This window comes from Pseudopodoces humilis, chromosome 11 (genome assembly GCF_049639895.1).
Source record: "Pseudopodoces humilis isolate 2021_Gansu_Grassland_sample_001 chromosome 11, ASM4963989v1, whole genome shotgun sequence".
Taxonomy (NCBI): domain Eukaryota; kingdom Metazoa; phylum Chordata; class Aves; order Passeriformes; family Paridae; genus Pseudopodoces; species Pseudopodoces humilis.
Window position 1 is genome coordinate 101,102 of NC_142210.1, and position 12,402 is coordinate 113,503.

Consider the following 12,402-nt stretch of genomic DNA (forward strand, 5'->3'; position numbering starts at 1 on the left):
CCCATAGCAACCCGCTGGGAGGGGGCGGGGCTACCGCATGTTGTAGGTCACGCACATCCCCTGTGCTGCACCAAGATGGCGGCCGGGTCGTCGGCCTCGTACCCAGCATAGGCTTCGCTGCGGGCCGACTAGAGGTAATGCCGGGCCCGGTGCGGGAGGGCGGGAGCAGGAGCGCCTCAGGTGAGGGGGAGGAAGGCGTGGGCCCGGCGCCGAGGCCGGGCGCGGTCTGTCGCCTGCAGCAAGATGGCGGCAGCGGCGAGAAGGGCGGCGGGCGGGATGTGCAGTGAGCGCCCGGCCCCGCTCTATGGTCGCGGCCGCTGCCATTGGCGCAGCGCGGGCCACGTGCCGCCGGCGCACCCCGCACCGAGCCGGGCCGCAGGGGCCGCCCCGGCGCCCCGCTCCGCCGCCCGAGGTCCCGCTCCGCCGCCAGCGCTGCCCTGGAGGCGGGGAGCGCTCCAGGGCCGCTCAGGAGCAGACAAAAGCCATGAGTCAAGTCGCCCTTCTTTCCCCGGCGGCGGGTCGGCTGCGGCTGGGCCTGCGCCGCCGCTGAGGGATGCGGCTGAGGAAGCGGTCGCCTTCCCCCACCTTCGGCTGGTGGTGGGTCCTGCCCTGTGCCCCCGGGCTCCTACTGCTTTGGGCTCTCGAAGTGCAGTAGTCTCCATTCCCACTGCTCCTGGTCCCTAAAGCTGAGGCTGCGCCATGGCCCGCGATGGGGGAGGGTTTTGGCCTCACCTCTAACACTGCAGGTAGCGTTAGCCGCCTCTGTGCATGATACGAGGGGAGATTCAGCCTCTGCTGACTTGCTCTCTATGCCTGCAGTGTGGTTTTATTTCGGGTTTTTTATAGACCAGGATGATTCAGCAGCCCTGAAGAGGGTTAACCACGGGGCACTGATGATTCTTGAGCTATAGCTGATATGGCTCATGATAAGTAGCACTTCCCATGATGGCTTTCCCCAAACAGTAGGGGAGGTTTTATAATAAGAATAATTTCTTCCACTGAAAGACAAGTTGCAAGCGAGGATATTATGTTGGGAATGATTGCAATATAGAGATCAGTTAACTTGTAAGATGAGGAAAGGGCCTTGAATTTACCAGGTTTAGGATTTGAAACATTCTCAGTTCTGTGTCTGTGAAGTTAAGATTAATGACATTCAGTTTCAAGGTGTTTGAAAGAATAATTTCTTGTCTTATCCTGTTGTGTAATGACAGTGAAAAATCTGCACACTCATCTGTGCTGTGTTGCTTTATCACATGTTTGCTGTTCAGTTAGGTAAGTGAAGAATCTGCCTGGTGATTTAGTTTCCATTTTTCCTACTGGTTCTATTCTGACAACTGTCTTCAATTAGAAGACAACAGATAGTAGTATGGTTTGTGTTTGTTTTTTTGGTTTTTTTTCCAAACCTGACTTAGAAGTGATATTTTGGGTATTGTTTAATATGTGGGTTGGTTATCCCTCTCCATAGTAAAGGAACATATATATCAGAGGTGAAGCAGGAAACCTGATCTGTGGCTGTGTATCTGCTAAACCTCTGTGTCTCTAACCCTTTGCCTGTTTAGATTCGAACTGTTGAAAAAAAAAACAGTCCTCTATTTGTACATGGATTTTCATAAAGCATGGCCCAAATTATAGGCAGAGCCATCCACAACAAAAGCACACAACCTTTTTCATAAAGTACAGTTTCACCAGGATCAGAATGACAGGCACAGGAAAAGCTCTCACTAGATATGAAAGTAACTGGTGGAATGTGACTGCAGGGTGGCAGAGGCAGTGTAACCAGCCAGCCTGAGATTTGCCACTGCTGCAAAGTCCGGATCATTCTCAAAGGACAGTTTTCCAACTAGATTCTAAAGGAAACAGTTAAAGATTGCTCCTGTTTGTTCTATGTAGATCATTCTGGTGTGTCCACAGCTGGTAGTGTGATACACGCTCCTGTCTCCACCTTTGTTGCAAGTTAGGCTGGTTTTTTTCTCTTGGTTTCTTTTTCACCTCTGCCCTGCTTTTGCTTGATAGGATGAAAAAGTTGACATATCTTCTTATGACTTTGAAGGTTATTATGGTCCCTACTTTTTCATTAGTCTCACTAATGAGGGAGGCTTCCCCTTGAGCTAGAATTGGATCATAATGTTGTTGTTGCACGGCGTAATGGTAACAATAATAACTTGATTTTGGTAGGTTAAATAGTCAGGCTTAAGTAGTTACTTAGTCAAGTAGCTGGTCTTTTTCCATTAAACATTAAGCCATCTCTGCAGGTAGTATGGTCTCTTAAAAGAGAGCTTTGTAACCTTGGGCTTTCCATGGCTGGTTATCTGAGTGGGAGCCATCCCAGACAAGGAAAACTGTACAGTTTGCACCTTTTTGAGGAAAAACGGAATGTTTCACTGGTTACAGTATTTTGGGTGATACTGCCTTTTCCAAAGCATATATTCTCTTTGTATATAGGAGCTTGTTAAGCTGGTACAAATGCAGTTAGGATTGTGCTGCTGTGAAAATTTGGGTAATTCATCCAATCACTACCGGTCAGATGGTCAGAGTAGTCAATGGCACTGGGACCAGTCCAGAACGTTCAAACTGAATGCAGGTGTGTGGTTAGAATCATAGGATCATTTATGATGGAAAAGACCTCCAACATCAACAAGTCCAACCATTCACTCAACACTGCTGCATTCACCACTGAGCCATTCCCCAGGTGCCATGCCCATACATCTTGAATGCTTCCAGGGGTGGTGACTGATGGGTAGCATGTGCAGCTTCCCAGTATCCAGTCTAAACCTCCCCTTATGAATGAATTGTTCACTTACCATAGCTGGAAGGCTTTTGACAATTTGAATGGTGGGTTTCTGTAGAGTATCATATTTATGTGAAAATGTCTCTCTTTGAAAAGAATCGCTTGTGGTTCAACTTTGTTTTGTATTCAAGAATTCTACAAAGGAAATCCTCAGGCCTATGTTGTGCAGAGCTTATAAAATAAACCTCAGAGTGAAATAACAAGACTGGCAAGTGTTCCCATTGAACCCATATGGGAATGTTGTTACAGTCTTGACAAAGAAATACAGCATAGTGGTGGCTTCCCCATCCCTGGAAATGTTTAAGGTCAGGCTGGATGAGATTTGGAGCAACCTTGTGTAGTGGAAGGTTCCCCTCCTTGACAGGGGGGTGGAATTGGATGGTGGTTAAGGTCCCTTCCAATCTAAACCAGTCTGTGATTCTGGGATTCTGTGCACTACTGAAGAAGTTGCAACAGAGTTTTTAAAGCAGACAGAAAGGTGTATTTATCCTGGAGGTAACAAGTCTGACATGTCCAGGAGCACTGAGAGGCCCAGAGCCTATAGAACTTCTGTAACGTGTGTCTGCACAAGAATTAAGTAGGTGTTACTGTGTTAAAATATGAAAACAGATAAAGAAGAGATAGGAAACTAAAACTGAGCTGCAGGATGCGGCCTTTGTTCCTCTTCCTAATTACCCTGCCTTTGAAAACAGAATGTTGTGTAGCTTCTTGGGCTTTACTCATGTTTATTTATTTTCCTTATTTTTTTGAGGCCTTTAGTCTAGTAGCTATTCCTACAGAGTCTGTGGTGTTGATTGTGGCCTGTAAAACTGCATTTAGAGTGGAAGAGAGGGCCCTGGTCAATAGGGCCTCTTGAGCAAGGGATTGCAGAGGACTTAAGACACCTGGAAGTGGTCTCGGGCCTCCAGGTGTTCATGCTAGACTGGTCATTAAGTCAAGAATCTAGTATTGTGTCAAGAATCTAGGGCTTGTTTTAAGATCACTTTCCATCTGAGAAATTCTTAGGTTTAGAAGAACAATTTTGGGTTACTGTCTTATCCTGGATATGGAATTACACCTGAGAGATTTATGTTTGTATTTATATTTGTATTTATCTATCCTTTAGCTTTAAGAGAAAGTAGATTTTTAGGATATAAACAGTCTATTAAAATCTTGTGATTTGCATTCCCATCTTTAAATGGGTAAGTCCTGAATGCCTAATGATCTTTTTTTGTATCTTCCTTCTGTGAGCTCATGTTGCCCCTTAGCTCTCATGGTATGACTTCAGTGGAAGGAAATCAGAAAGGTTGGAAAAAGATGTATCAATAAATGAGGAAAAGTTCCAGCCAAAGCAAGGGGGGAAATGTGAGTTGCTAGAAGATCTTTGTATTTAAGGTTTTAATTGCAACACTAATAAGCTGTGATTGGTGTTCTGAGTTTGTTTCATAAAAAAGGTGTGTTAAAGCTGAACTAGTTAATTTGTCCTTCATTAAGGTGATCTTTGGTGTTTCTACATACACAAGAGCTAATATTTTCCCAGCATTCTTGCAGAAGTACAGGAATCATTTCTGGCAGCTGCCATATAATACAGACACTTTTCTTTGATCCTGCTAGTGAAGACTTCACTTGTCTCTCATGGCTGATTCTATGTTGTTGAATCTTGCATCTGGTAGATCTTTCCAGCCTCAAAGATACCTACTAATATTTTTCAAATTCTTGCTAGATATATTAGCATGTAAGTAACTTAAACACACATCAGTACTCCTGTAAGTGCAGAGGACTGACCTTGGCCACAGCTGCTTGGCCTGTGGGAATAGGCTGTGTTGCTGAGGCAGCGAGGGAAGCATGTCCCTCTTTTGTGAGGAGCAGGGGTTGGAGCAAGGAGTTATGTCCAGCTAGAGGCACAAAAGATGCACTTGCAAAGCAGCAGGCAGAAAAGAAACCAGGGAGAAACCTGAGAGAAAAGATGGATCACAAAAGGCTCATCTAGAGGAAGTCATAATGAGTTTAACTTCAATGGAAAAACTGCACTAGAAGAAGGGAAGGGATTGGTTAGCTGCAAGAGACAAAGAAATGGTGACTCACAGGAAAATTTTTGCCTTTGAGAGGATTGAATAGTACAGTCATATTTATGCGACCTCCCTCAAATGATGTTATTTAATTTAATTGCAAAATAAAATGGGTTTACTTGTTGACGCAGAGCAGAAGTAGTACCGGATTCTCTTACACTCCACAGCACAGTGTCTGGAACTATTTTCCAGCACCAGTTTTGCTGTTTTACTGACAATTTTTTAGTAGTGAGAGAACCACTTGGGAGACGTTTGGGGATGGAACAGATAGATTTATTTAGCATTAATGGAAGAAAAGAGACACACCCATTCCCCCCTACCCCCCCCCCCCCCCAAAAAAAAAAAAAAAGGCCGTGACAACAACACAAACTCAAGCATGAAAACAAGGAAACAAAGCAAAACCAAGAAACAATTCTATAAGGAACTTGCTTATAAATGTATGGCAGTGTGATTCTGGTAAAAGTATCCATACACAACTTGTGTATCCATACAACTTGTGTGTATGCCACATCTTTTACCTGCATGAGAAATACCTGTGAAGGAGAGTTTTGGGAATCCTTATATCATGGTAATTGATACTTGTGTGCTGTAGCTATGAATTCAGCAACATCCCAGCAAATAACTGGATTTTAAGGAGGAAAGACTGGGAGCCCTGTTGTGTTTTGACTATTACAATCCTGTTTGGAGGATGCAGGCCTCAGCCTTTTCTGTGTGTTATTAAATTGATAGTTGCTTGTTGAGATCTCTCTCAAAGCCCATAAAAGTGATATTTGACCCCAGGTTCTGGTTTTAAATGAAGGTTACTGGTATCATATCTCCTAGAGGAGAGGCGGGTATAGCTGAGTGTCACAAAGGTAACCTCTGGCATGTTTTTCATCAGGGATTGGAAAACTGCAATAATCTTCTTACATCATTCAAGTTTCAGGCTCGGTTCCAGGTATTGGCACAAAGCATGGGCATCACTCCCCTGTTCGTTTTCCCCATCCATGTTAGTTTTGGTTGACTGGTATTCCAAAGGTTTTGCAGCAAGTTGCTGAAAAATCTGCAGAGGCTTTTCTTCAGAGGAACACTGACTGCCTTGATGGCCAGTGCTCATCTGAGGTGGTACCACCTGCTGTAGGATCACTTGATAGTTCCCTTCTGGTTTTTTGTAGTCTCGTGTTTTTTGTCTGTCCCTGCATTTCTGTCACTGGGAGTTGAACTGGATATTTCACAAAATAAACTGGACATACTTGCCAGAGATGAGTGGCAAACAAAGCCTAGGGCAGGCTGTGTGGCTGGAACAGGGACCTCAGGCATGGGGGTAGTACATGGGTCAAGTTAAGAAAAAGGAAGAAGTAAGGGATGGAGTTAAGATTTCCCCACTGGCAGGGACAAAAGCAAAGCCAGGGAAAGTCACAGTGGTGCAGGAGGCCAGGAGAGATTGCAGTGGACTTATTACTGCTTGCCCCAGAAGCTGGGGGGCATTTTTGTCTCCAGTGGGCATTGGAGGTGGTGCGGACTGCATGACTTCTTCTGCCTTTCCAAAGGAGAAGAGCGGGGTTGTGCTGTTTGTACACCAGGCCCCAGCTGTTTCCATTGCTCAGGAGAAAATAAATTTACTGTTATCTCTGTGTCAGTGATAAAGTTGAATGTAAACCTGGACTGGAGCAATTGAAAGGAAAGCTGAAAAGAACAGCTCCCAGAGCAGGCTGGGTGAGAGTGAGAATGGGAATATATTATGATTGATCTGCTAGTGCATATGCCTTTGTTTTCAAAGTGAATACTTCAGCATTTGGTGCAGGGATTTAGGTGTTTGGTCATTCCTTGGAATGTCTGGAGAATAGCAAGTTGTAGGGATATGACTATTACTTGAAAGTAGAGCTGGTTACGTAGCACTGAAGAAGCTTAAAAGTGAATTTTTACACTTGCTCTTATAAAAAGTTTTATGAAATTAAAATCCCGAGTAGATGGTTCTGTTGCATGCAGCATAGCTTTGGGTAAAATGAGAGCAAGCAGTGAGTATTTACAGAAGGTTAAAAGTTCTAGCAAATTTAGGAAACATTACCCCTCTATTTTATTTGGAAACTTATTTTGCTCAGGACACCATTCTATTAGTCCCAAAGACAATAACCAAATGGATGGAGGATTGCATAGCATGAGGTATCAAAACAAAAAAATTGTACCCAAAATGGTTCATGTTGTGTTCCAGTTCAGCCCAAAGATGAGCAGGGTAGAACTGGAAATGATTCAGTTATGAAAAGGGGTTTTAAGCGTAAAATAATATTATTTGTAACAATTAAGGGGGATAGTTTTACTCAGAGTTCTCCCTATCTCTTTCTCTCCTTTCATAGCAGGCTTAGAGTGGCCTTCCAAATTTGGAAGGGAAGACTGTCTGGGTTTTTCACTGTCAGTTTAGATCACTGTGATGTCATTCTGTCTAACACATGAAGAGCCTTTTGCTTGGCCTAGTAGAGATTAGGAATTAGTGCTTGTCTGCGGATATGCTGAGCCCCTGTTGCATGTGCTATGAATAGGACAAAGGGAAAGCAGTGCTTAAATGGTGAGGGTCCTAGCATTGCTTTTCCAAAGTAGCAGTAGGAATCAGATATTTACTTTAATGCTTTTTCAGAGGAATTGTTGCCAAACTGAAGGTGGGGGTTTTTTTCAATTTTAAATAGTTCTGTCCTGCTCCAAACAAAGCATTAGCCTCCCTGAAAGTTTCAGGCTTTTATTCTTTCAAGTGTTTTGTTTGTCACAATGCTGACTTATCTGGGTTGTAGTTTCAAGCTGCTTATTGCAACTGAAAGATAGAAATAAAGAAAAATAAAATTTACAGAATTAGCATCGAGAATCAATGTGACTTGGGAAACTGGAACTCAGAGCAAAACATACCAGAGCATGTAGAACTTTATAAAAATGGAGCTCTGGCATTCTCTTGAGTCTTCATTATCCAATAAACATTATGAACTGAGGAATCTTTAAAATCTTTCAAGGAGCTTTGAACAACTTTGCTGAGTTTTTTTTATAAAATACGTCAAATCAAAGTAGGTAAGCAAGATTAAAAAGAACTGTAACCCAAACAAAATGAACAAAACCAAATGTCTGTTTACATTTTTGCTTAAGTTGCAATTTTTCTGCTCCTCCCCTGAAAAGGGGCAGTGGGGAGCTCTCATTTGGTTTGCCATGCTTCTTTTTATTTTCTTCATTTTATGTATATACTTATCTAATCAATCTCAAAAGAAGTGGTTGTTGTCATCTTTATAAACTGCTGTAAGTACTTAAATTCTGCCCTGCAAAACATCAGCTTAAGAGTACCTGGAGGAGGGTCTTAGTGGGTCTGGTGACAGATTTGAGCTAAGGGACACAGTTCACTTTACATTTTATCAATATATGACAGTTAATGTGGAAAAAGTTAAGTTTAGGGCTTGCAAATCCCTTGCCTTTTCAAGCTAGGTGATGTATAGTGCATGAGAGCTGCTAGCAGCATTTCTTAAAAAAAATTGCCACGTGTTCATTTTATGTTGCAGTGGCCAATGGAGAGAGAACAGGAGACACTGAAAGGTAAACAAAAGAACTTCAACCCAGTAGCCAAAGGAGAGTGAAGTGAAAGTTTCCATTTGAAGAACAGAAAGAAAATAGTGCATGCTTTGTCCTACAGTATCTTCAAAATCTTCATTTCTTGGGTAACTGAGATATTAAGAGGCTTTGGGAAGTGCCTCTCAGCTTGCTAGTTGTGGAAGATTTTTGTTTTTCTGCAGTGTAGAATGGCGAGCAGTGCTGCAGCACCACTCCAAAAGCACCTGGGAGTGATAAGTATGTGGTGAGGTGGTGATTTAAACTAAAAAGCAAGTTCAGACCAGCATAAGGAGCCAACATTGAAATTTGAAGTTCTAACTGCAAGTAAGAAACCTTTTTTTCACTGTAAGCATAGTTGGGTGTTGGAATAGGTTGCCCAGGAAGTTTGTGCAGCTCTGAAGGTTTTCAAGACCTGAGTGAAGAAAGCCCTGAATACGTTGGTCTGACCCTACTTTGAGGTCTCAGAGGCTCTGACCTCCATGTGTTGCCAGATATTCTGAATTTCTGTGATTTCTGTGCTGTTCCCACTTTCCAGGCAATATATTTGGAATCTTTGTTTTCTGAATCACTTTTTCCATTCTTGAGTCAAAACAGTGTGTTTTTTTTTTCCTTTATCCCTCATATTTATTCCTTGTGAAAATGTTTATTGGCTTCCCAAGGCCAGGAACCTGAAGTTTGCTTATACTCTTTAAAAATTCTACTCCTTTGCAACTTCTTGAAAGCCAAGTTTATGTTAAATCAGATTTCTCTCACAGTGCAAGTGGAAGGGCAGACTCAGACTGGTCCTCTTTGCCTTCCTTCTGCTTTGCTTTTGAATAGATTTAATTAAACTGTCCATTGATTTTTTTCTTCCTCATCTCTGAAACGGCATTTATTTTGTCAGAGCACCTGACGTCTGAGGATCACAGCATTCTGAACAACTTGAAATAATGAGCTGTGGTGGTGTGGAGTCCACAGAGAAAATCAAGATGCTGTGTGCACAACCAGGGCAACCAAGAGAATTTTGCTGGTCAATTCACCAAATCTAAGAGCAGACCTTGAGTCTCTTCACTGGGTGGGGTTTTTTTCCTTGGTTGTGTTTTGGTTTTTTTCATTAAATCTCATTTTCTCACAGTGTCCCTGTAAAACCAGCAGCTTTTCTTCCCTCTGCAGTTAAAAGGCCTGGTGCTCCTTGTTCATACTAGAGCTCTGTCCACACCAGTAAGTTGTTCCTGTTCTTCCTACTTATCCTGCATGCCCCTTATAGAGCACCCTGTGATAGGCTAGGAAGTGCAGTGTATATATTCTTTGCTAGCTAATGGTTGCATAATTTTATTGTCAGAATGCCCAGGAAATAAATCTTTTAAAGACCCATATTTGCCTGAGAACCCTGCTGAAGTTTGTCATTTTCCTTCAATATCAAGTCAGCTTTTCTGTTCCTGCAAGAGCATTGCTTCAAACCACGTAGGCTACCAGGAGAAAGGCAAATGGTGTTATACCCACTTGCTATCCTGTATTTTATACCAGCCAGATCCTGTGTGAGACAAACGCACATAGTCACTCATCTTCTACCACCCTCTCTTCTTCACAATATCACTAAGTGGTTGGAGCTGGGATTAGTGTCTAGGCCTGGGTAGATTTTTCTCTTTCTATAATTCTCTAATTGGGTATTTACAGTGGGCCTCTGAAGATGGTGGGGCTGCATTAGGTTCAGCCTAATGAAGGGCAGAATTTAGCCTACAGAATCATTTCTTCTCAGCACTGATGTATAATAGGGAAGATAGGTGTCTGATTTGCACATCCCTGGAACTTTTCTTCCTCATGGCAAATAAGTAAAAACCAGTCTCAAAGTCACAGAGACACAAGCAATGTGGACTCATGTTCAGTCATATCTTATGATGAAACTTTTTTTATTCTATTAGCAGAACTGTCTATATAGTTTGACTCATAACTTCAGTTTAACAGAGATTTTCTGTAGAAATGCAAATGTTCTGTTGGAAGATCCCCTGGTGAGCCACAGTGATAGCTGTAGACATACATAGTGATAGCTGAGAGACATATCCTGCTTTGGCTGAGAACCTCAGTTCTCTCTGGCATACAAGTGCCCTGAATCCTCTTTTGCTTGCTTTTTCTAGTGTGATGCAAAGTATGCCCCCAGCCCTTTACTCTTAATGCCACTGGCAAAGGATGTGCTGTAACGGATGCTTTCAGGGGGTAGCTCTTTTGTAGTGTTCTCTGACTTGATTGTGTGGGATAAGCACCCAGAGTACTAAAAGGGTGCTTATTTGTACAGTTTTAGAAATCTGGAGTTATATTTAACAGGAAATAAAATCACAGCACATACTGTTTGAAACATACTTGGGTTGCTTTCCAAATAAGGCTTTTGGTTTCTGGCAGGAAGAATGGGACTCTTATAACAACAGAAAATACAAATAGACTAGAAGAAATGCTTTGCAAAATCCCAGCTCAGCTGAGGGTAGATGTGCCAGGAAAGACCAACCTTTTTGCTCCAACAGTTTAAGGTACAGTTTCTTTCCTTTCCCCAAGAGCTCTGGGGTGAAGCGATCATGGAAAGCTTCTTAACTCCTCAACCTTGCCTTCATGTGGGTGAACACATGTTCCAAAAAAAACAAGCCCCAAACTAGTTCAGTGTTAGTTTTATCTCTGTGCATGTTTGATGTTTTTGCTGGTCCCATTTCTGTGTCCTCCCTCAGACTGGTGATATGAGCTGCCAGTCTGGTAAGCCATGGAAACTATGCACAGCCCAATCCTTTACCCTTTCTGCCACCCTTTGGTGTTCTCTTTGGGAGGCTTCTTTTTCAGGTGTTCTAACAAGTCATGAAACTGGGGCCTGTTGAAATGCTGCCAGAATATGGGTTGCTTGAGGGAGAGTGGTAGGTTAGTGTTTGTCAAGGGGTTGGGTACCTCCTTCTGTCTCCATTCCCCTCAGCTACCAAAAATTCCTGCACCTGCTTATAGAGGAACCATTTTACACACCTCTCCATGGCAATTATATTTTAAATTTATTTTTTAATGTGAGATTGCATTTTTTGGCAAGTAAGTAGACAGAACAGACCTGAAGCAATCCCTGCAAACCCCTGCCTGCCCATATTCCATAGCCTCATTGAAGAAAAGGTACGGGATGGAACACAGATGGTCATTGTGCTGGTGGGAGCAGGAGGTTGAAATAAGCCTCCTGGTACCCTCTAAATGTGCTTTTATCCATGCAGAGGACACTTAAGTACTTAGAAAGGTGAGCTTTCCCCCCCCCCATACACACACCTCTTTCCCTGTGGAAGATCTTCCCCTGAGGAGAACAGCCTGTGACAGGTTTCCTTCAGCAGAAATCATTATTGGAGGGTGGCACACGGTGAGGTGCTCTAGGCTTTCCAGTAGCTTCTGGGACTGACAGGCTTCCCTCCCACCACTTGCAACTGCAAATAAAGGAAGAGCAACAGGCAGAGGAAGATTTGCCTCTTAAGCAAACCTGGAGAGTAAGCTGTGATAGAAGCCAGAAATCCATAATGATCTGGCCACCCATGGCTGCAGCAGTACTACAGAGAGAAAGCAGGAGAGGGCCATGCTGTTATCCCAGAGGCACAAGGTGGTATGTCCCCACAGAGGGCCCCTGCTAAACCAGATAATGAGGTGGAGTTGAGGGAGAACAATGTTGGTGCCTTGGTAAGATGCTTCCCTGGCACAGGGGATTGTGGTACTTACTCATGTTAGAGTTAATTGGAGGTTAGAGTGTTGAGAGGAGCCTGCCTCCTTTGCACTGGGGACATAAACAGAAGGGAGCAAAAGCACCTGAAAAACATCCTGCACCTTAAGCAAGGTTCTGAGTCCCAGATTACAACACCCTGCACTGCAGCTGCTGCCCAAGGTCTGGAGGTGCTGCAGTTTTCCCAGGTCCCTGGAGCTCTGCTTTTGCATGAGCTACCAAATGACCTGGTGGCACCAGCCTGCCTGTGGGCCTTCCAGCTGCTTATGGCATCCCAGTCCAGGTGGTTTGTGTCAGAGCAGCCAGAG

At 43.4% G+C, this 12,402-nt stretch overlaps 1 protein-coding gene across 1 annotated transcript in view; it reads left to right on the plus strand.

Annotated features, from left to right (window-relative positions):
- Positions 1–12: 12 nt before the first annotated feature.
- The window catches only part of HDLBP (high density lipoprotein binding protein), a 38,882-nt gene continuing 26,492 nt past the window's right edge, over positions 13–12,402 (plus strand). The window contains exon 1 of the mRNA XM_005529637.3: positions 13–134. The gene's annotated coding sequence lies outside the window, so the exon portion shown is untranslated. The remainder of the gene's footprint in view (positions 135–12,402) is intronic.